Source organism: Bos indicus, chromosome 17 (genome assembly GCF_029378745.1).
Source record: "Bos indicus isolate NIAB-ARS_2022 breed Sahiwal x Tharparkar chromosome 17, NIAB-ARS_B.indTharparkar_mat_pri_1.0, whole genome shotgun sequence".
Taxonomy (NCBI): domain Eukaryota; kingdom Metazoa; phylum Chordata; class Mammalia; order Artiodactyla; family Bovidae; genus Bos; species Bos indicus.
Genome location: NC_091776.1, coordinates 54,579,010 through 54,599,526, shown reverse-complemented (window position 1 = coordinate 54,599,526; position 20,517 = coordinate 54,579,010). Strand labels below are relative to the sequence as shown.

General features: G+C 46.9%; 1 protein-coding gene across 2 annotated transcripts in view; it reads left to right on the top strand.

Annotated features, from left to right (window-relative positions):
* The first annotated feature begins 20,201 nt into the window (after positions 1-20,201).
* HVCN1 (hydrogen voltage gated channel 1) overlaps positions 20,202-20,517 on the top strand; it is a 33,193-nt gene continuing 32,877 nt past the window's right edge. The window contains exon 1 of one of the 2 annotated variants that reach the window (XM_070769542.1): positions 20,202-20,220. The gene's annotated coding sequence lies outside the window, so the exon portion shown is untranslated. Of the gene's footprint in view, positions 20,221-20,399; positions 20,492-20,517 lie in introns of those variants that run through there. The other variant, XM_019977456.2, reaches the window with a different exon arrangement.

The following is a 20,517-nucleotide window of genomic DNA, read 5'->3' as shown; positions in this document are numbered from 1 at the left end:
CAAAGAATTAATGCTTTCGAATCGTGGTGCTGGAGAAGACTCTTTTTGAGAGTCCCTTGGACTGCAGGGAGATCAAACCAGTCAATCCTAAGGGAAATCAACCCTGAATATTCATTGGAAGGGCTGATGCTAAAGCTGAAGCTCCAGTACTTTGGCCACCTGATGCGAACAGCCGACTCGTTGAAAAAGACCCTGATTCTGGGAAGGATTGACAGGAATAGGAAAAGGGGGCAGCAGAGAATGAGATGGTTAGACAGCATCACAGACTCAGTGGACATGAATTTGAGCAAACTCCAGGAGACAGTGGGTGACAGAGAAGCCTGACGTTCTGCAGTCCGTGGGGTTGCATAAAGTCAGACGCAACTTATCGACTGAACAGCACAGCTACCACATTCTTTGAACTCAGCCCATGATTCTAATTTTTCAAAAAGCTTATTAAGAGAATATTCTTCCTCCCTTTGTTGAAAATAGAGACGTGTGAAATCAGAAATACAATAGTAAATTGTGGGGAGGAAAACCCTATCACAGTCAGACACAGAGACCCTGTTTTATGCCAAGAGAACTGACAATATTTACCTGGAAACATTTATTGTTTTTAACAAGCCACGTTCCCAGCTCTGGTTTGAAAGGTTGTTGCTGAGCTGTGGAAGACGCCGGGATTCTTGCCCTCTGGAGAAGAGGAATTCAATTCAATCCAGGGCCAGTGATGGGGCTTGGTGACTCAGAGCTTTTGTGTGATAAAAATTTTATTAAAGTATAAAAAAGATAGAGAAAGCTTCTGACATAGACATCAGAAGAGGGCAGAAAGAGTGCCCCCCTGCTACATAGCTGCTAATTAGAGAAAGGAAATGTCTCAAAACTCAAGAGTGGCACCAGGTCCCTCACCCACAACATGTATTTTGAGATAACATTGGCACAAGGTGAGTCATCCCGGCCATAAAGTGAATGACATGAACCTTGAAGAAAGGCAGATTTCCAAGCAAATACATAGTCTCATTAGCATAGCTTAAGAGAAAATTTGCATGAGTAAAACATACTGGTTTGTCAAGGCCTGTTCTGAGTCTTAGGCAAACTGACTTTGAAGAAAGTCAGAGTCTAGGGTAAATACACAGTTCATTAACATAGCTTAAGACAAATATTTCCATAAGAAAAATGCATTGGTTAGCTGAAGGTTTGAGAAAAGTTAAGTTCAGGTGGAACCAGGTGTTGGCAACACAGAATTTTAAAAGAAGCCTCCTTTTAATTTTGTATAGACAAGGGAAAGAAATCTGATATTTGATGTTTGTTTCCTCCTGCCACTTCAGTAGTACCTGAACCGTGAACTTCCAGATGTTGAAGCTGGATTTAGAAAAGGCAGAGGAACTGGTGAAGGAGGAAGCAGAACAGGCTCCATCTTAAAAGCAGACTCTGTCTTGGGCCGGACTGTGGACTTGGAGCTATGTGCCCAGTATCTATGGAAACGACACACCAACTGGAAAACCAGACCCCCTGGATGAAAGAGCCCAAAGGCTCGTACCTAGACTCTCCATCACCTAAAAGAATAGCCTAATTATCTGTGTAGCCGAATAGAATCATAAATTCTATTATGCTTGTTGGGCTATGACCACAGGCCTATTGATAATTGTCCACTGTTAACTACCTAGGCTTAAGGCATATGAATCATGGATTAACTTTGATTGTATCTTTCTTTTCCTTTGTTCAGACTAGTTTCAGGGAATTTGGGGAGGTGTGTTTGGGCATGTACACTTAGATTGTACAAGGTTTTCACAAAAACTGGTCGGGGTCCTTGGCTAAGAGGAGACTCTGCCTTGGGCCCGCCAGTGTAATAAACTGCACTCCACTATCTGCACTGTCCTTCTGAGTGAGTTTGTTTCCCGGAACGCATGGCTACAACACCAGAGATCAAATTGCCAACATCCACTGGATCATCAAAAAAGCAAGAGTTCCAGAAAAACATCTACTTGATGAGAAGAACCAACTCATTGAAAAAGACTCTGATGCTGGGAAAGATTGAAGGCAGGAGAAGGGGATGACAGAGGATGAGATGGTTGGATGGCATCATTGACGTGATGGACATGAGTTTGAGCAAGTTCCGGGAGTTGGTGATGGACAGGGAAGCCTGGCGTGCTGCAGTCCATGGAGTCGGACACGACTGAGTGACTGAACCAAACTGAACTGCCACTTAAGAGAGAGAAAAAAACGACTGACACTTACAGCCTATTTCCTCAGTTTGGAGACCCCTGGCCTTCCTGCCTGTTACCCTCTCAGGTTCCTCAAGAGCAGGTTGAGTGCCTTCTGAGTCAGTGCCGGAAGACTGAAACGAGCTCGGGGAGCCCCAGTATGGCTCTGGGATTGTGCCAGATGGAAGCAGTAGGGGCTGCACCCCAAAAAGCAGGTGAGGGCTGGGCGCCTCCAGATGTGGCAGCTCACCTCTAATGATAGGTCATTAATTCCTACCCTTGTGCCCATGAACCCTAGAGCGTCTTATTCAGATTTTCTTGTTGGTTTTATGTAGTGGATAATGGCCCTGCCTGTGGTTTAAAAGGTTTTTGTGTTTTCTTTTCTGAAGGTAAAAAAGAATAGACAGGGAAAGGTCTCCTAAGCCTCAGTTTTCCTTCTCACAAACAACGAATGTCCAATCCTGTATATTTGTAAGTTGATCATCATTTCCTTACACTAATTTTTAACACACTTCTATGTCTTGATTGATGTAAGTATATTAACCTATGGTGGTGGTTTAGTTGATAAGTCGTGTCCAACTCTTGCGACCCCATGGACTGTAGCATGCCAGGCTTCTCTGTCCATGGGATTCTCTAGGCAAGAATACTAGAGTGGGTTGCCATTTCCTGCTCCAAAGAATCTTCTCAATCTAGGAATTGAACCCAGGTCTCCTGCATTGCAGACAGATTCTTTACTGACTGAGCTACGAGGGAAGGCCATATTAACCTGTTCACTTCAGTTTAGTCGCTCAGTCGTGTCCGACTCTTTGCCACCCTGTGAATCACAGCACACCAGGCCTCCCTGTCCATCACCAACTCCCGGAGTTCACTCAGACTCAAGTCCATCGAGTCAGCGATGCCATCCAGCCATCTCATCCTCTGTCATCCCCTTCTCCTCCTGCTCCCAATCCCTCCCAGCATCAGAGTCTTTTCCAATGAGTCAACTCGTTGCATGAGGTGGCCAAAGTACTGGAGTTTCAGCTTTAGCATCATTTCTTCCAAAGAAATCCCAGGGCTGATCTCCTTCAGAAAGGACTGGTTGGATCTCCTTGCAGTCCAAGGGACTCTCAAGAGTCTTCTCCAACACCAAAGTTCAAAAGCATCAATTCTTCGGCGCTCAGCTTTCTTCATTCACAGTCCAACTCTCACATCCATACATGACCACTGGAAAAACCATAGCCTTGACTAGACAGACCTTTGCTGGCAAAGTAATGTCTCTGCTTTTCAATATGCTATCTAGATTGGTCATAACTTTCCTTCCAAGGAGTAAGCGTCTTTTAATTTCATGGCTGCAGTCACCATCTGCAGTGATTTTGGAGCCCCCAAAACTAAAGTCTGACACTGTTTCCACTGTTTCCCCATCTATTTCCCATGAAGTGATGTGACCAGATGCCATGATCTTCTTTTTCTGAATGTTGAGCTTTAAGCCAACTTTTTCACTCTCCTCTTTCACCTTCATCAAGAGGCTTTTTAGTTCCTTGTCACTTTCTGCCATAAGGGTGGTGTCATCTCCATATCTGAGGTTATTGATATCTCTCCCGGCAATCTTGATTCCAGCTTGTGCTTCTTCCAGCCCAGCATTTCTCATGATGTTGCATATAAGTTAACTCTGCATATAAGTTAAATAAGCAGGGTGACATTATACAGCCTTGACGTACTCCTTTTCCTATTTGGAACCAATCTGTTGTTCCATGTCCAGTTCTAACTGTTGCCTCCTGACCTGCATACAAATTTCTCAAGAGGCAAGTCAGGTGGTCTGGTATTCCCATCTCTTTCAGAATTTTCCACAGTTTATTGTGACCCACACAGTCAAAGGCTTTGGCATAGTCAATAAAGCAGAAATAGATGTTTTTCTGGAACTCTCTTGCTTTTTCAACGATCCAGTGGATGTTGGCAATTTGGTCTCTGGTTCCTCTGCCTTTTCTAAAACCAGCTTGAACATCTGGAAGTTCACAGTTCATGTATTGCTGAAGCCTGGCTTGGAGAATTTTGAGCATTACTTTACTAGCATGTGAGATGAGTGCAATTGTGTGGTAGTTTGAGCATTCTTTGGCATTGCCTTTCTTTGGGATTGGAATGAAAACTGACCTTTTCCAGTCCTGTGGCCACTGCTGAGTTTTCCAAATTTGCTGGCATATTGAGTGCAGCACTTCCACAGCATCTTTCAGGATTTTAAATAGCTCAACTGGAATGAATCTTCAAGATCATCTTATAGTATGTGTTCATATTGCTCCCTATTCTTTTTAGAGCTGTTTGTATATATGTGTTTTTTACTATGTTTATTTTAACCCACCCCTAGTGGATGGGCTCGGAGAAGGCAATGGCACCCTACTCCAGTATAGTTGCCTGAAAAATCCCATGGACGGAGGAGCCTGGCATGCTACAGTCCATGGGTCTCTAAGAGTCGGACACGACTGAAGTGACTTAGCAGCAGCAGTGGATGGGCTTTTAGGTTGTTTGCCCTTGTTTGCTGCTGTACTAATGCTAAATAAACATCCTTGTCCATACTGAGGTGTACACGTGTTCAGCTCAAGTGCTATCTGTTGAATAGATTCCGTGAAGTCAAAGTGTTCATCAGAAGGGGAGGTCGGTTTTTTCAATTTTTTGTTCTGAAAAAAATTTCAAATACATAAACAATTCGAAGAGTACTGAACCCCCATGTAGCTGTCACTCAGCCTCCACAGTCAACTTGGAGCCACGCTGTGTCATTTCAACTTTACCCCCCTAACATCATTTTGAAGTAAGTCCTAGGTACCATTATAAACATTTCAATTTGTACCTCTAAAAGCTGGCTTTTTATAAATGTTACTATAATATTGTTATACTTAATACCCAGTCAGCATTCAAATACACTGAAATCCATAATGATACTAAAACATCAGGAATTATAAACCATCTGTACTCTGACACTATCATTTCTTCTTCGTTAGAGTATGTCTCTTAGAGCAACTTGCCTTCCTCTGCTATTTGATTCGGAGAAGGCAATGGCACCCCACTCCAGTACTCTTGCCTAGAAAATCCCATGGACGGAGGAGCCTGGTAGGCTGCAGTCCATGGGGTCGAGAAGAGTCGGACACAACTGAGCGACTTCACTTTCACTTTTCACTTTCATGCATTGGAGGAGGAAATGGCAACCCACTCCAGTGTTCTTGCCTGGAGAATCCCAGGGACGGGGGAGCCTGGTGGGCTGCCGTCTATGGGGTCGCACAGAGTTGGACACGACTGAAGCGACTTAGCAGCAGCAGCAGCTATTTGATTACCCTGAGTTATAATTGTGTGCAGGAAAGTCAGGGTAAATGCTTGGCTCTTTACCTTTATTTACCTTTTGTTTTCTCGTTTTTAAATTTTTGGCTGCGCCTCATGGCATGCCAGACCTTGTTCCCCAACCAAGGATTGAACTAGTGTCGCCTGCAGTGGAAGAGAGAAATCTTAACTGCTGGACTGCCAGGAAAGTATTTACCCGTTTTCAGAATAAATGTGTTCCCTAGCATCCTCTAAAAGGTGACCAGAGTCAGGATTTGTCTTCTCTTGCTCTGTGTTAGTATCATTATGAACTTGTGGGCTTCAATCCATATTTTTGCAATTCATATTCTCAAAATTTACATTTCACCATCCTCAGCCAGTCAGAGCCTCTTTGAGTTTCCCTGCGTCCTTTTGTTTTTCCTGTGTCCTTTTGACATGCTGCTGCTGCTGCTGCTAAGTCGCTTCAGTCGTGTCCGACTCTGTGCAACCCCATGGACGGCAGCCCACCAGGCTCCCCTGTCCCTGGGATTCTCCAGGCAAGAACACTGGAGTGGGTTGCCATTTCCTCCTCCAATGCATGAAAGTGAAAAGTGAAAGTGAAGTCGCTGAGTCGTGTCCGACTCTTAGGGACCCCATGGACTGCAGCCCACCAGGCTCCTCCGTCCCTGGGATTTTCCAGGCAAGAGTACTGGAGTGGGGTGCCATTGCCTTCTCCACCTTTTGACATGAGTACTGTGGATTTCCTTGCCTTCTGCTCTGACGAGGTTCTATGTGCATTTTGAACTTTTTTATTTCTCCAGAGCCACGACTTTTCTTCAGTGGGAAATCGCCTTTATTTTCAAAGTTAGGGCTGGTGTGCATTGCCACTGAGTTTGTTTGTAGATTTCGTCAGTGAACAAGGCTAGGAAATTCTTATTTTTAAGAAAAACTAAGTCATTCATTCATGCTGATATTTCCAATCCAAGTTTAGGATTACATAGATTTTACTTCTGTGATAACATTTTGTCTGTTTCCTCTTATAACAAAAATATTAGTTCCCAGCAATGGTAACATGATTATTCACTTCAACCTATATTACATATAGTAGTTTCAGAATAATAATATGAATATTATTAACAATATGAGTACTAAGATAAGATCCGGCAAGTGTTTGGGTGATGCCCGTGGTTTGTTTGGTATAAAACCCAGTGCCTGTCCTCATGTCAGCCCTCATAGTGCCCCATACTGTGTGTGCCAGGCACCACAGAAGTCAGTCTTCCCACGCCCAAGGTAGGTACTCAGATCCCCATTTTATTGATGAATGAGGAAACTGACATACAGATTGTTAGTAAGGCAAAGGATGTGGGTTTGTGTGTGTGTGTGTGTTTTAATAAAGATCAGCCAGATACAGAGTAGGCAACATTTGTCAAGTGAATACATGTTACATAATTTTATCAGGGTTGCAAAAAGCTGTCACTTCATTAGTACCTTTCTTCATTCAGGGACTATAGCAGTTACTTTGCACTGGACCCTGGGAAGGCAGGAGTCCTGGCCTCAGGGAACTCACAGTCTGCTAGGGAGACAGGCGTTAAGCCAAGCACTGGCCAGTGTGGATCGGTGTGTGGTGGGGCTACCAGGCCTTTGCCTGCTCTAGGGGCTCAGGGACTTTGCTGAGGAAGTGTCATTGCAACAGACTTGAGCACAAGCAGGCACCGGCTACACCCAGATGGCAGGCCAGTGTTTCCACAGGAGGGAGAGCCTGGCGCAGGAGAGAAATCCAGGCAGGGCAGCAGGAGCAGAGCCAGAGGGATGCAGATGAGGCTCAGAGGAGCAGGGCCCAGGCTGGGCAGGGAAGGACTCCTTGGCCACAGGATTTTAATCCCAAGAGCAAGGGAAAACCAGTGAGGGTTTCTGAGCTTTGTGACTCAAGAAAAATACTTTATTCCTTAACCTGGTGATGAGGACATGGCTGTTTTCATAGTATCCTGTTTAATTTTTTAATGTCTGCGATGTTTTTTTTAACGAGGTATAATTTTGTGAAAATCACTCTCAGTACTGGGTGGGGAGAGCAGGTCTGAGAACAACAAGAGTGGAATTGGGAAGACTGCTGGAAGCAACAGGTGGTGGTGACATGGCCCAGGATAGCTACAGTGAGGACGAAAAAGAGGACAGATGCCAGGGAGGAGAATAAGGGGGAGAGAACTTCCGGGAGGTTACCAGGTTGGGGCAGGCAAGGGCGGCAAAGAGGAACCAAGACTCCTTGTGTAGCATGAGTAAAAAAGTCACGTGCCCCAAAGACAGAAATATTGATCAATGGAATAAAATAGAAAGCCCAGAGGTAAATCCACGCACATATGGACACCTTATCTTTGACAAAGGAGGCAAGAATATACAATGGATTAAAGACAATCTCTTTAACAAGTGGTGCTGGGAAATCTGATCAACCACTTGTAAAAGAATGAAACTAGACCACTTTCTAACGCCGTACACAAAAATAAACTCAAAATGGATTAAAGATCTCAACGTAAGACCAGAAACTATAAAACTCCTAGAGGAGAACATAGGCAAAACACTCTCCGACATACCTCACAGCAGGATCCTCTATGACCCACCTCCCAGAATATTGGAAATAAAAGCAAAAATAAACAAATGGGACCTAATTAACCTTAAAAGCTTCTGTACATCAAAGGAAACTATCAGCAAGGTGAAAAGACAGCCTTCAGAATGGGAGAAAATAATAGCAAATGAAGCAACCGACAAACAACTAATCTCAAAAATATACAAGCAACTCCTACAGCTCAACTCCAGAAAAATAAACGACCCAATCAAAAAATGGGCCAAAGAACTAAATAGACATTTCTCCAAAGAAGACATACAGATGGCTAACAAACACATGAAAAGATGCTCAACATCACTCATTATCAGAGAAATGCACATCAAAACCACTATGAGGTACCATTTCACACCAGTCAGAATGGCTGCGATCCAAAAGTCTACAAATAATAAATGCTGGAGAGGGTGTGGAGAAAAGGGAACCCTCTTACACTGTTGGTGGGAATGCAAACTAGTACAGCCACTATGGAGAACAGTGTGGAGATTCCTTAAAAAACTCGAAATAGAACTGCCTTATGATCTAGCAATCCCACTGCTGGGCATACACACTGAGGAAACCAGAAGGGAAAGAGACACGTGTACCCCAATGTTCATCGCAGCACTGTTTATAATAGCCAGGACATGGAAGCAACCTAGATGTCCATCAGCAGATGAATGGATAAGAAAGCTGTGGTACATATACACAATGGAGTATTACTCAGCCATTAAAAAGAATACATTTGAATCAGTTCTAATGAGGTGGATGAAACTGGAGCCTATTATACAGAGTGAAGTAAGCCAGAAGGAAAAACATAAATACAGTATACTAATGCATATATATGGAATTTAGAAAGATGGTAACAATAACCCGGTGTACGAGACAGCAAAAGAGACACTGATGTATAGAACAGTCTATGGACTCTGTGGGAGAGGGAGAGGGTGGGAAGATTTGGGAGAGTGGCATTGAAACATGTAAAATATCATGTAGGAAACGAGTTGCCAGTCCAGGTTCGATGCACGATGCTGGATGCTTGGGGCTGGTGCACTGGGACGGCCCAGAGGGATGGTATGGGGAGGGAGGAGGGAGGAGGGTTCGGGATGGGGAACACATGTATGCCTGTGGCGGATTCATTTTGATATTTGGCAAAACTAATACAATTATGTAAAGTTTAAAAATAAAATAAAATTAGAAAAAAAAAAAAAGTCACGTGCCCAGCATGTAAAAAGTTCTATTTTCATTCCAAAGACAGCAGGTAGGATGGAAAGGTGCTTACTAATGGGGTCTTTGGGACAGAGGAGCTGGTTTTAAATTCACCAGAGTGACTTAAGGCAGGTCAGTCAGCCACCCTGAGCCTCCATTCCTTTCCTTAAAGGTTGTCAGTAGTTGTGAGGGTTACATGGGGGTGCACACACAAAGCGTTCCCACGGCACTGTGCTGGGCACCCATGAAACAACCAGTCAGGGGAAGGGCTCTGTTTGGCTGTTCCTGGAAATCCAGACTTTTTTTTTTTTAGCTGCGCTGTGCAGCATCTGGGATCTTAGTTCCCCAAGAAGAAATTAAACCCCTGCCCCTTGCAGTAGGAGCAGAGTCCTAACTACTAGACTGCCAGGGAAGTCCTAAAGAAATTGAACATCCAGGTTGGTGGCAGGATCTTTGCTGGATCCTAGGTCACCTGCTTCAGCCATTGGTTCTCAGATGGGGGTGTCACGAGAACCCCCTGGAGTACTTGACAAAAGGCAGAATCCTGGGCCTTGCCTCCAGAGATTCTGATTTGGAAGTTGGAGCCCAGGAAAGTGCATCTTCAGTAAGTTCAGTGTCAGAGCGATGCAGATACTGGCGGTTCCTGGACCACACCTGCAGGAATTCTGCTGTGAGCCCTACTGCTTTCATAAAGCACACAGATACTCCCCAGCTTCTCCGAGCTGGTGATCCAAAGGGATCTGACATTTTCTTCCTCTATTAGTTAACACTGACAGGAATACCAGGCAGACTGGCTGTAGCAAAAAAGGAATGTTTTGGCTTGTGCAACTGACGTGACCAGGGTGGCTGTGAGCACACCTGGATGTAGGGCCTCACGTGAGATCAGGATGTGGCCTCCATTTTTCCATCAGATCCCTCTGACGTCCTTCTCTGTGTTGGCCTAGTCCCAGGCAGGCCTTCTCTACATGCCGGTCCAGGCATACCCACTCTTGCAAATAACCATCTCCGCAGGGGACTTCTCAGTGACAAGTGCCAGCCAGAGCCCGCTATGGAGGCCCAGTGACCTGGATAGTTCAGTTTCTCAAGCCACCTGGATTGAAATTGAGGTGGCAGACATGACCTGAAGGAGGGGGACAGTGCTGAGCAGGGACTCACTAGATGGCCACCACCCTACTCTGACCAGAAATACACCCCAGCACGAGATATCTCACAGGTAGGGAGCTCCCCATTGACTGAGATAGTCCAGCTGTAACCAGAGAGTAAGCACTTTGTGAAATGCTGCCCCAAGATTTCTTTCCTCTAGATCTCAGCTTTTACAATCTCCACCTTTCCCTTTTTCTCAACCGACCCAGCTTAAACCACTTCCCCCAAGAGGCCTGTCCGCCATCACCCTGTGGCCCTGCTTTCCTCTGTGTGACTGTAGCCACAGCTCCCTGAGACAGAGTGGGTTTGCGTCTTGTATGGCTAGGTGACCTAGGACAAGTGACTTCACCTGTCAGAGCCTTGTTTTTTCTCACGGATTACTGGCAGTTTCCCAGGTCCTCTCTTCAGCAACCATAGACTTTCCAGCTGGGCACAAAGTGCCCTGAGTAAGGACTACAGTTCCCAAGTTCCCTTGCAGCTGGGTGTCCTGGGACAAAGGTCTCCCCATGAGTTGCGAGCAGTGCCATGAAGCCGCTCTGACGAGATGGCTGGCACACAGCCATCTAGTGTCCCTTTCCTGTTTATCCTCCATCCTGCTGCCGTCTTTGACATGAGGAAGGTGGAGCAGCGAGCCGCGAGGTGTTTTGTGGAAAGGAGGCGCCTCCAGCCTTTGGTGCAAGAAATAACTTCTGGCTTGTTTACGGCACTGTTACTTCGGACTTTCTCTGACAGCAGAAGCTAATCCTGAGACATCAGAGCTCCTGCCTCGTGGGGTTGCTGTAGGGGTTAAAGGAGGAGTTGTGCCCACACAGAGTCTGACACATTCCAGTGAGGTGTTTACAGTTGCCTCCTGCACGGAGGGTGCACACCGAAGTAGAGACCTTCCCTCTCTCCCTCAGCTCCTGGCCTGGGTTCCTTGGATGCAAATGAGAGAAAGCAGCTCAGGCAGACTAAAGCAGGCGGGGAGCTTATTGGGAGACAGTGAAGCACCCACTGGAAGGAAGGGAAGACTGGAGTACACAGGCACCCACAACCCAGAGCTTCTCCACCGCAGACCCCGCCCTCTCTGTGAGCCATCTCTCTCTCCCCCATTGGCGCCACGTGGGTCACGTGCTCCCCTCTCGGCTAGATGAGAGGGACACTTGGAGCAGTTCCATCAGTCTGGACCCAACAGGTGAGTTAGTTCCCTCAACAGTAATGAACGCTGAGCAGCATCCAAAACCCAGCAAGTATCCAGGTATGGACAAGAGCTGGATGTTCTTGGCAATAAGTAACAGAACTCTTCACCCAAAGAGTAGTGAAATGTGTCATCTGTCAAAAGTGGAATGATGCACGTGGCTGTGGGCTGAGTAGATCGGGCGACTCAGCAGCAGCATCAGGGGCCTGGTGCATTCCACCCCCTCGCTCTGCTCTCAGAGTGCCCTACAGACCTTAGGTCTAGATCTGGACCAGAGGGAGGAGAGAGGCAGCAGGTTCCTCCGGCGATGCTCCTGGAAGAAGCAGGCTTCCCCCTCAGGGCTTTCTGGTGAGAGCATTGCATCAAATGCCCTTTCCTGAAACATACTGGCCAGGAAGGACAGCATCACCCAGATCGGTCTAGATGAATCTCCTGGGTGGAGGGAAGTTAGGAAGTCAGTCTGCCTCTAGACAAACGTGGGACCCATCCATCTGGTTAAACCTCCTCCAGCTGGCCAGGAGGGCTGAACCATGTGGTCCAGAGTGGTTTCCAGGAGTAACCAGCGTGTGGGACAAGACGATGCCATGTAGATCTTTTAGTTTCAGGTCCTGCTCACCAAAGTGAGAGTCAGAAAATATTTCCAGGGTCTTCCGTCCTCTTCTTCCTAGTGTTAAAAGTCTCTCCCACTTCAACAGACAGGGAAGATTCTACAGAACTGGAGAACCTGACCCCCGAACGTTGGCCCTCACCACTCCTGGCACAGGTGGAGAAGGAGGCCACTGAGAATCCTGTGTTTACAGCACGATTTGTGCTGCAGCTCTGCCTTTTCCCAGCTGGGTGGCCCTGTAACTTACAGTCTTCCCTGAGGAACGGGGACAAGGTGTTTAGCACATCTTCGCCTGCATACAATTCAGTTCAGTCGCTGAATTATGTCCGACTCTTTGTGATCCCATGAATGTGGAACTTCCTACATTCCAGGTTCCATGCTCAGCCAGGGATGCTCTGGCATGGGCCCTGCCAGCCCCTAGCTTTCTCTGCTTCCTTTCGTAAGCACCCATTCTTCCTTGAGGGGTTCTGTGCCTCTCCTCCGCTTCCCTTCCTCTACTCTCTTCAGCCCACTCCTATCAGCATCGACACCATTTACTCCTCCGTCTTCCTTCACACACTGTCCTCTTGGTTCCCAGGACCCCACACGCCCTGGGTTTTTCCTTTACCTCCCAGTTACTCTATCTGCCTTGTGGCTTCTTCCTCACCTGATCCATCTCTAGCTCAGTCCTGGACCTCTCTGTCTAGACTCAGGACGGGGAGATCTCAGCCTTGTCCATGGTTTTGAACACCAGCTGTATGTTGATGACCCCCTAAAAGAAAAACTCCACGTTTTTCTCTCAATACTTTGAACAGATGTGTGGGGTTTGCACACCAAGCAGTTCTGACACTAACAGCCTGGAGTTAGCACAGACCCCACAGGTTAAGGGCCCAGCCCCACAGGCCTTACCCTCTCTCCCTCCACCCTTCAAGACAACCATCACAAGTCCAGGCTGTCCCCTGTATTTCTGACTGACCAGCTATAAATCAGAGGTTCCTATGAGCCCCTCCTCATTTGATAATTTGCTAGAATGACATAGGACTCAGGAAAATGGTTTAGTCTATATTAGGGTTTACCGCAAATGGATACAAGTCAGGAGCAGGCAGATGGAAGAGATGCGTAACCAAGGCATTGGAGGATGGAACACACAGCTTCCACACCCTCTCCAGGCACTCCGTCCTCCCAGGACCTCCACAGGTTCACCAAGCTGGAAACTCCAAACCCCTTCAGTTAGGATTTTTAATGGAAGCTTCATCAGGTAGCCTAAATTGGCTAAATCATTGGTCACTGATGATTAATGGTCTCTAGCCTGTCTCCCCTTCCCAGGGGAGATGGACTAAAAGTTCCAACCTCTTAACCCCTTAGTCGGCTCCCGTTGGCAACAAGCCCCACATCCTTAGGGGCTTTCCAGAGTCACTTCGTTAACAAACTCAGGTGTGGTTTGAAGGGGCTCATTTTAAACAGCAAGAGATGCTCCTTTAACCTTAATTGCTGGAGCATTTCAGGAGCTGGAGACAAAGCCAAATGTAAGAAAAGATGCACCTGTTAGAAGAGTTTTAGGTGCCCTGGCCCGGAGCCCAGAGACAAAATCCAAAATACGTAGTTCTTCCATCACAAAATCACCTCTCAGATCTCTGCCAGGTCTCAGACCCAGATCTACTGCCCTCGCGACATGGCCAGTTTGACAGTTCAAACATCAAAAACAGCTAGGATGTCCTAGTTCCTTCTCTGTCTCAGGGGTGGCACCGCTGTGCTCAGGGGCTCCAGCCTTTTCCTCACCCTCCACATCCAGCCCCTCAGTTCCTCATCTGTTCTATCTCCCAGATGGGTCCCGAGCCCCTGCCCTTTTTTCCATCCCTCTTCCCAATATACTAGTCCAAGCCAGCATCTCTCACCTGTACTTTTTGCCTTCCCTGTAATCATCTTCACCCAGCAAGCAGAGTTATCTTTGTAAAATCAAACTGTATCAGTGGATGAAAAGATAAACAGACACTTCCCTGATGGTCCAGTGGCTCAGACTCTGAGCTCCTAATGCAGGGGGCCAGAGTCTGATCCCTAGTTGAGGAATTAGATCCTACATGCCACAACTAAGAGTTGGCACGCTGCAACTAAAGATTCCTCATGCTCTAACTTAAAAGATCTGCATGCTGCAACTAAGACCTGGCACGGCCAAGTAAATAAAATTTTTTTAAGTTTATCTTTAAAAAGAAAAGAGATGTGGTCTGTCCATGCAGTGGACTATTTAGGCATAAAAGGAATGAAGTGGTGGCATGTGCTACAACGTGGATGAACCTCAAAAACACCCTGAGCGAAGTAAGCCAGACACAGAAGGCCACACGTTGATTCCATTTATATGAAATGTCTAGAATAGGCAAATCCATAGAAACAGAAAGCAGATCAGCGGGTGTTTCTGGGCGGGTGGTCGGCAGTAACTGCTTAGTGGATGCATGATTTCTTTTTGAGATGATGAAACAGTTCTTGAACAGTGGTGAAGGTTGTACAGCATTATGAATATACTAAATGGTACTGATTGTACACTTCCAAATGGCTAAAATGGTAAAATTCATATGCGTGTGTGCTAAGTTGTTTCAGTCGTGTCCAGCTCTTTGTGACCCCATGGACTGTAGCCTGCAAGGCTCCTCTGTCCATGGGATTCTCCAGGCAAGAATATTAGAATGGGTTGCCATGCCCTTCTCCAGGGGATCTTCCTGACCCAGGGATTGAACCCTTGTCTCTTGCGTCTCCTGCATTGGCAGGTGGGTTCTTTACCACTAGTGCCACCTAGGAAGCCCAAAGTTATGTATATTTAACTACAATAAAGGTTAAAAAAAAAAAAAAAAGCTGTGACTCTTCCACTGCTTAGAACTCTCAGAGCTTCTTTTTCTCTACTAATGATTTTATATTTCATTAATTCATGAGTAAGCTACACAACAGCTTTTTTTTTTTTTAGTTTTATTTATTTATTTCTTTGGCTGTGTCAGGTCTTAGTTGCAGCATGCGGAATCTTTCATTGTGGCGCATGGGCTCTCTAGTTGTGGTTCTTGGGCTCAGTGCTTGTGCCCAAGAGGCTTAGTTCCCCGACCAGGGATCAGACCTGCAAGGCGGATTCTTAACCACTGGACCACCAGGGAGGTCCTTCCCATAGCTTCTTATACTTTGAACTCCAGCCTTCCCATTGGCGTCTGTCCTCTCTGACCTTCCTTCTCACCACTTTCTTTCCCTCCTGCCATGTTTCAGTAATTCTGACCGCCCTTTGGTTTTTCATCGAGCCAGGCTCTTTCCCAAGTCAGGCCCTTTGCACGTACCTCCACTTAGAAACTTGTCCCCTCTCTTTACAGTCAGCTTTCAATATTAACCTAAACATCACAGAGAGGCCTTCCCCAACTATCCAACCTTGCTGGCCTCATCTCTATTCCCACCACTATTCTCTACCATAATCTCCTGGTCATGTCTTTAATAATCCCATAGTTTTAGTCTGTGTGTGTCTCCATCTAGAGTAAGTTCAATGAGAGGAGGTGGAACCTATCTCATTCGCCTCTGTATTCTGTATCTAGCACATAGCTGACACACAGAAATCATTTGCTAAACTAATGAAAGATCACCCAGCTAACAAGGGAAAGGGTGGAGGCAGGATTTAAACCCAAGTCTCTTTGACACCAACTCCTATGTTCTTCTAACCTTTCACGTGATTCTGAACCATGAAAGTTTGAGCCAAGTACCACAGAAGGGGGTCAGAGATAGCCATGACCTTTTTATAAAAAAATTCTTTGGGGCTGCGCCTGGGTCTTTGTCGCTGCACGGGCTTTCTCCAATTGTGGCACACAGGGGCTACTCTTTAGCTGCAGTCCACAGGCTTATTATTGGCAGTGGCTTCTCTGTCGTGGAGCACCGGCTCTAGAACGTGCAGGCCGCAGTAGTTGCACACAGGCTTGGTTGCTCCCCAGCATGTGGAATTTTCCCGGATTAGGGATTGAACCAGTGTCCCCTGCGTTGGCAGGTAGATTCTTAACATCTGGACCGCCAGGGAAGTCCAGCCGTGACCTTCTAATGCAGCTACATCATCTTACATGGTACCTGCACCTGTCATACATAGGTCGGTATCCTGTGTGGCTGTCACCACTGTGGATGAGTCATATCTGCTGGAAAAGGAGACTCTTGACCCAGGCAGCAGGTATAACTCTGGGAAATCCAAACAGCCCCTACCCGGCCCTGGCAGATTCTCTCTCCTCCTTTCCATTTTTGTACCTTCTCCTTGAGCTTGGCTTTTCCCCTAGGAAGGGAAGTGGTCAGCTGCAGCAGCTGAAACACTGCCTGGAGGAACCAAAACCAAGAGATAGCCTTCTCTCTCCCTACTGGGAAGAACCAGAACTGGCACTGTCCCAGCTCTCCTGGGACAAGCTCTCCTGCACAAGCAGGCTAGACCCAAAGCTTAGAGCTTCCTCAAAATGCTCCATGAAGATCAAAAGGCATGATACCCAGAAAGCTCCTGGGGCAATGACTAACACATACTTGAGCAAGCTGGGCTTACTGCTTGATAATAAATGTGAAGGATGGGGGCGGGGGGCTCCCTTGTGAAAGAGAACCATGTCAGCATCGCCCAAACCAGAGAACACCTCCTTCCTTTAAGGCAGGAGTTTCTGATCTCTTTTGTAACCTGAGTCCTTCTCTCAGGGGAGTTTTTAAATGAGTAAAATAGAACACATCATATTACAAAGAACCCAGTTACCTTGAAATGCATGTATTTTTTCTAATGGTGATAATATATGAAATTCTTTGTTAGCACATTAAACTGTGAGAACTAAGAAGTAGTTTAAAAACTACTGTAATTTTGAAGTAGTGGTGAGTATAACTTTTTTTTGAGATATCTACAAATACTCTATTGTAATGTAGACACGTGTGAATTGACCGCAAAATCATGGGTGCTGCTACTATAACTTTGGTTTGTTACCTACATTCATAACTGAAGGAAGTGCTAAAACTAAGTTAGAGGTTAATGAAAATGAAGATGTAATCGTTTGCAAGATCACTGCAGATGGTGATTGCAGCCATGAAATTAAAAGACGGTTACTTCTTGGAAGGAAAGTTATGACCAACCTAGACAGCATGTTAAAAAGCAGAGACATCACTTTGTCAACAAAGGTCCGTCTAGTCAAGGCTATGATTTTTCCAGTGGTCATGTATGGATGTGAGGGTTGGACTATAAAGAAAGCTGAGCGCTGAAGAATTGATGCTTTTGAACTGTGGTGTTGGGAGAAGACTCTTGAGAGTCCCTTGGACTGCAAGGAGATCCAACCAGTCCATCCTAAAGGAGATCAGTTCTGGATGTTCATTGGAAGGACTGATGTTGAAGATGAAACTCCAATACTTTGACCACCTAATGCGAAGAGCCGACTCATTTGAAAAGACCCTGATGCTGGGAAAGATTGAAGGCAGGAGGAGAAGGGGACGACAGATGAGATGGTTGGATGGCATCACTGACTCAATAGACATGGGTTTGGATGGACTCTGGGAGTTGGTGATGGACAGGGAGGCCTGGCGTGCTGTGGTTCATGGGGTCACAAAGAGTCGGACACGAGCAACTAAACTGAACTGAATCTTTTGCTTATCTGTGTTTATGGACTTCTTAGATTCTTTCTGTGGACTGTAGGTGACTGTACTAAAGACTATTGGCCTCGCCTCCTCAACTACTTAGATAGGAACTCAAAGAGAACAGGGCTGCTCCTTCATCTAATATTATCTAGAAAAGGCCTGCCACACAATCGGTATCCAGTGCCAATCTGTTGAGTCTCATGGATTTTCCTGATAGACAGTCACATTGATTGCAAATACTCGGTTTTCTTTTTTTTTTTTTTTCGGTTTTCTCTTTTCAGTCTTTGTACCTCATGTTCCCTGTCCTATCACATTAGCTGGAATCTTCAGTACAATGCTGATTAGAAGCAGCGATGGACAGCCGTACTGTATTATGCTCAGTACTCATGTGTTAATTTATGCTATGGCGTAATTGGACTTCCCCGGTGACTCAGACGGTGAAGACTCTGCCTGCAATTCGGAAGACCTGGTTCACATAATGGAATGTAAAACACCTGCTATGTGCCAGACTCTCTGCTAAAGATGTTAACACAACTGAGATCTTCTCCTGTCCAGCAAGATGACCAAGTAGTCGAGGGATTCCAGTGAAGATAGCAGTATTGGGAACATTACTAAATCCTCCATACTTGCTGACCAGCTCCCTCAGGATCCTGATTCCTAAAAAAAGTATGGGAATAGGTCCCTGCTGGTGGCCCCAGCCTCCAGGACATAGGTCAGGTTAGCAGCTGCAGGCTTTTCCAGGTGGGTCAACAAGGCAACACGTGAGAACAGTAATAAGTGGAGCCTCCAGCAGGGGTCAGCCAGAGGGTCAAGCCAGGGGCAGCATTTGAGCCTGGTCTTGGTGGGGTCTGTAGAGACCACCAGCTGTCTGCTCTGGCTTAAAACGGTAGTCAGGACTAGTTGTTAAAGCCAACAAAAAGAGGATTGCAGCTTTGAGGTGGGAGGCACCTTAACCTGTTCCCTCACCCTCTTCCCTTCCCCGACCCTCAGGGAGTGAACACGGGGAAGGGGCTGGGAGGTACAGTCCCCACACCCTCTCCACTTGGTCTAGCTGGCCTTGGGGGTGGGAAGGGAGTTTCTAATATAAAGTGGAAGTTTAGAATGGGCCAGACTACACCCCAGGGACCAGGATGGCTCTCCTGTAGTAACAAAATGTAACTGAGAAGTCAGATCAGACTGAGCTGTTTTGAGAAAGCCTGCTCCCCACAGGAGACAGGATTGGGAAGAGCAGACTCAACAGAGGCTAATGGAAAGAGTATCTCTGTGCTAGGCAGCACACTGAATCCTCAGAACCTGTACAGATGCTACCTTACATGGCAAAAGGACGTGATTAAGTCAAAGATCTTGAGAATATTGATTGTTCAGGTGGGCCCAGTATAATCACAAAGGTCCTTTTAAGAGGGAGGGAAAGGGTCAGATGTAGAGAAGAGATGTGATGGTGAAAGCAGAGGTCAGGGTGATTAGCCAGCAGTCGAGGAATGCAAAGAAGCTGGAAAAGGCAAGGAATGGATCCCGCCCCAAACCCGGCTCAAGTTTTCAAAAGAAATACAACACAGCCCTGCCAACACCTTGACCGGCCTGGACCTCTGACCTCTAGTGCTTTCCTGTTTTAAGTGTTATTTTTGTGTTATGTTAAGCCACTAGCTTTTTAACTGTGGTATTGGAGAAGACTCTTGAGAGTCCTTTGGACTGCAGGGAGATCCAACCAGTCCATCCTAAAGGAGATCAGTCCTGGGTGTTCATTGGAAGGACTGATGCTGAAGCTGAAACTCCAATACTTTGGCCACCTCATGTGAAGAGTTGACTCATTGGAAAAGATCCTGATGCTGGGAGGAATTGGGGGCAAGAGGAGAAGGGGACGACAGAGGATGAGATGACTGGATGGCATCACCGACTCAATGGACATGGGTTTGGGTGAACTCCAGGAGTTGGTGATGGACAGGGAGGCCTGGCGTGCTGCGGTTCACGGGGTCGCAAAGAGTCGGACACGGTGAGCCACTGAAGTGAAGTGAAGTGAAGCCACTAGGTTTGTGGTAACTTGTTACAGTGGCCACAGAAACCTAGTAACAATACAACTCCAGGGAGGTGTGTAGAAGACAGATGCCTTCAGGTCTTGGATGTTTGGGACCAGTGATACTTTGGGGGAAGAGGGAGGCTAACGGAGTAACTGAGACCAGTGTGAACCATCCCAGAAAGAAGGTCTGGACAGAGTCCTGGGGAAGCCTGGGCGAGGGAGGGCCCGCAGAGGAGGAATGGTGCAGCTGAGCCAGGGGGTGAGCACTAGTCACAGAGCAAGGGTGCGCTCAGCCTCCAGGCCGGAAGGCTCCTCCCTCTTGTCAGTACCGGCACCCCCTCTTCACCTCCAGCCTCATCCACTCCCGGTCCAGGGGCTTCTGACAGCTTCGAAGTTGGCCACCGGCTTAGGGCATTCTGCCCACCTTCCACCCCCTGCCTACAGATACTGTGCAGGGGACACTCAGCTCACGCTTAAGTAATCAGGAATTGGGGAGGGGGGATTGGAGGGAGCGAACCGGAGCCAGCCGGGCTTCACCGAGTGTGTGGTGGGGAGAAGGTGGACCCGCGGGCAATACATCCCTGTCGGAGGAAGGAAGTGGCTCCCTCCTCCTGCCCCTCCCCTTAGGGTCTCCGGGGCCAGGATTCTCGTGATTCGCGATTGGCTCCCACGGGCGGGACCTTTGTCCGTCTGCGGGACTGCAGGAGGCCCAGGCCAGGCTCGGGCCTGAGGAGCGGGAGGGGGCCAGGTCGGGGGAGACCAGAGACGAGCGGG